The 3,282-nt window shown below is 40.1% G+C and overlaps 1 protein-coding gene across 2 annotated transcripts in view; it reads right to left on the bottom strand.

Annotated features, from left to right (window-relative positions):
• The window catches only part of LOC138698428 (FHIP family protein CG3558-like), a 72,304-nt gene that overhangs the window by 15,401 nt on the left and 53,621 nt on the right, over positions 1-3,282 (bottom strand). The window lies entirely within an intron of this gene.

Genomic DNA, 3,282 nt, shown 5'->3' with positions numbered 1-3,282 from the left:
CTGAAGCAAATGTTACTATGTAATTCCTGGAGTTTACAATGTTACAGTGCACAATGTTACAATTAAAACCTGTAATGCATCACATACAACATTATCAGAACAAATGGATAAATCATCTGCATCACATGCATAAAAAAAGAATCCTAAAAAACAGGAGGAGATCCCTACGTCATCCAATGAAGCATTAGGTGAAAATTCAATGGTGAGATTGTAAGAGGCCATAGGGCCTAACACTTGAAGGAAAGAAGAAGAGTGTACAATGGTATTCATTAGAAAGACCAGTAAATCTTTATATACCAGATTTATCATTTCATGGGGACTTTGATACATAAACAACAGAAATACCAAACATATTGTAAACACTATTGTTGCTTTTAAGATCCCTGCTAATATTTATTTTCCACTCAAATTCGTAATTAGGTTAAATCATTAAAATAAATCCGTGGTGTAACAGACCACGAAGGGGGAAGGCTGACCAGCTGGCTGCTGACCTCACATCCACATGGCTCAGAGAGGTGAACAATCTCCAACCAGAATGGAGGTATTGTGTGGTTAGCACGATGATCCCCCCAGCTGCTCCAACTGGTTTTTGTAAATGGATTTTGCTATCTCTCATAGCTCCCCAAATTCATCACGATGTTAGGTGGGTATTGGTCCCATACACTGACCGAAATTTCATGAAAAAATTCCCTTCCCAAGGGGTCTCGAACCAGCATGCATTCCAACACTAGTCTCAGGCATGATGCCTCAGGCCATGACACTACAGCGCGAGGCAAGTTACATCATTATTCCAATTTTAAAATGTTTCATTATATTTTAGTGAATATTATTTATTTTGTTTATGTGATCGTAATCTCTTAAATAAAAATTTGAAAGTAACATTTCATTTATTACTCTTATTGTTGTTTTATTATGTTTAGTTACTATCTTACCTTTTATTTGTAATAATTTTTATAACCTGGCAAGGTGAACTTCTGACTTGGCCTTGTAGGTCAGGACACTACAGTTGACCAAGTGTCTGTTTGTTATGATGAGATAATGTTACAACATTGTTGTTGCACAATATTTTCAGTGTCCAAAGTTTGCTTTGCTGGGTTATATTACTGTGTATTGACGTTACGACAATAATTACAAATATATATATATTATTATTATTATTATTAGTACTACTACAAAAATAATTAAAATGTTAGACCGTAATTCAATCACATTTCTGATAATTTTTTAGAATCAATTAATATAAAGGAAGTAAAGTCAGTGGTGCTAGGTAAAGAATTTCAAGAAAGTATAAGAGCCTACAAAATTTACAGATCATTTCTCGTTATGTCAAAAATAATTTCCAGTAGTTATTATCATTGGTATTATTTTCCATCATAAGCATGACATCTGCTTCACAAAGGCCTGCAGCCTCCGAAATGGAAGATAATTCTATGAGTACAGCAGAATTTCAGAAAGGACTTACTTATTTACTTGCTTAATAGACGCACTTTTTTTCCCACAATTTTTGGATTAAAAATTCAGAGTGCGTATTATATGCGAGGAAAAAAATCATAACTACCTAACATCCCACGTGATAATCACAACTGACTTCGACATTGGACATTCAAGTATACGAGGTCTGTCTAAAAAGTATCCGACCTTTAGCCAGAAAAAATATTTCAAATACCTGACAGGGTTGGGACCCTAATCCCCTTCAATGTAGGCCCCTTGTGCTTGCACACACTTAGCCCACCGATCCTTCCACTGCCGGAAACTCCTCTGGAAGTCTTCTTTTGGAATGGTGTTCAGCTCCGTCGTCGCATTCCGCATTATCTCTTCTCTACTCTCAAAATGGGATCCTTTCAGTGGTGTCTTCAATTTTGGAAACAACCAGAAGTCGCAAGGAGCCAGGTCTGGAGAGTAGGGAGGTTGGTGAACGGTTGTAATTCCATGTTTGGCCAAGAAAGTGTGTATCAATTGGGATGAATGTGCGGGGGCGTTGTCGTGATGCAAGTGCCAGTTGTTCGCCGTCCACATGTCTGGTCTTTTGCGCCGAACTGCATCACGGAGTCGCCAGAGAACATCGTGATAGTACTCCTTTGTCACCATTTGTCCTTCCGGTGCGTATTCGTGATGCACAATTCCACGGACATCAAAGAAAACAGTCAGCATCACCTTGATTTTGCTTCGCACCTGCCGCGCTTTCTTCGGCCTTGGAGACTCGGGATGCTTCCATTGCGACGACTGTCTTTTTGTTCCTGGGTCGTACCCGTACACCCATGACTCATCTCCAGTTATCACGGTGTTCAGAAACCCAGGATCAGTGTTGGCGGTGTCCAGAAGGTCCTGTGCAACGTCACGACGGAGGTCTTTTTGTTCCGGGGACAACAACTTCGGCACGAATTTCGCAGCCACTCGGTTCATGTTCAAATCATCACACAAAATTGCATGTGCAGAATCTTTACTCACTCCAACCTCTTCGGCAATCTCCCGCACGGTCAAACGACGATCTGCCATCACCAAATTTCGCACCCTCTCAACAACAGCTGCACTCCGAGCAGTTTGGGGCCTGCCACAACGCTGCTCACTCTCCGCTGATGTGCGGCCATCTTTGAATCGGTTGAACCACTCCTTAATTTGTGTTACACCCATCGCATCTTCCCCAAACACCTGCTGAATCTTACAAATTGTTTGACTTTGAGAATCACCAAGCTTTTGACAAAATTTGATGCAGTATCTTTGCTCAATTCGTTCAGTCATCTTGCGAGAAAACTAAATCCGACAAACACCTAGAACAGCACCTTACTTGGCGACCACCAGCCAGTGACTGGCACAAGCGAATGCGGTGAAAAAATTCAAGCATGCGCATTACAGTTCCTCCTTCCACCATGCACAGTGGCGCCGCCTTAGAATCACAACTTTACGCGGGAAAAATTAAGGTCGGATACTTTTTAGACAGACCTCGTATTGAGAATGATCGATTGTACAACTTTGGGAACATCGATATATTGAACACTTATGAGCAGTAATAATGTGAAGGATATAACATACGAAATTAATAAAAGATGTAGCACAGATTGTAGATTGTATGTTACCACAAGTCGGCTAGTCATTGAAAATGTAATGCATACATTATGCAGGAAATCCCCCCCCCCCCCATATATTAATGTAAAAAATTGAGGTGTGTGCATTATGCGATGGTGTCTAATATGCGAGTAAATATGGTAATTGACCATAACAGGAAATCAACCAACTGACTATATTTAAAGATAGCCTACATAGTTTTAGAGTTAAACTGTCTCA

Source organism: Periplaneta americana, chromosome 4 (genome assembly GCF_040183065.1).
Source record: "Periplaneta americana isolate PAMFEO1 chromosome 4, P.americana_PAMFEO1_priV1, whole genome shotgun sequence".
NCBI classification, from domain to species: domain Eukaryota; kingdom Metazoa; phylum Arthropoda; class Insecta; order Blattodea; family Blattidae; genus Periplaneta; species Periplaneta americana.
The sequence above is the reverse complement of the archived record's forward strand: the minus strand, read 5'-3'. Positions and strand labels throughout refer to the sequence as shown.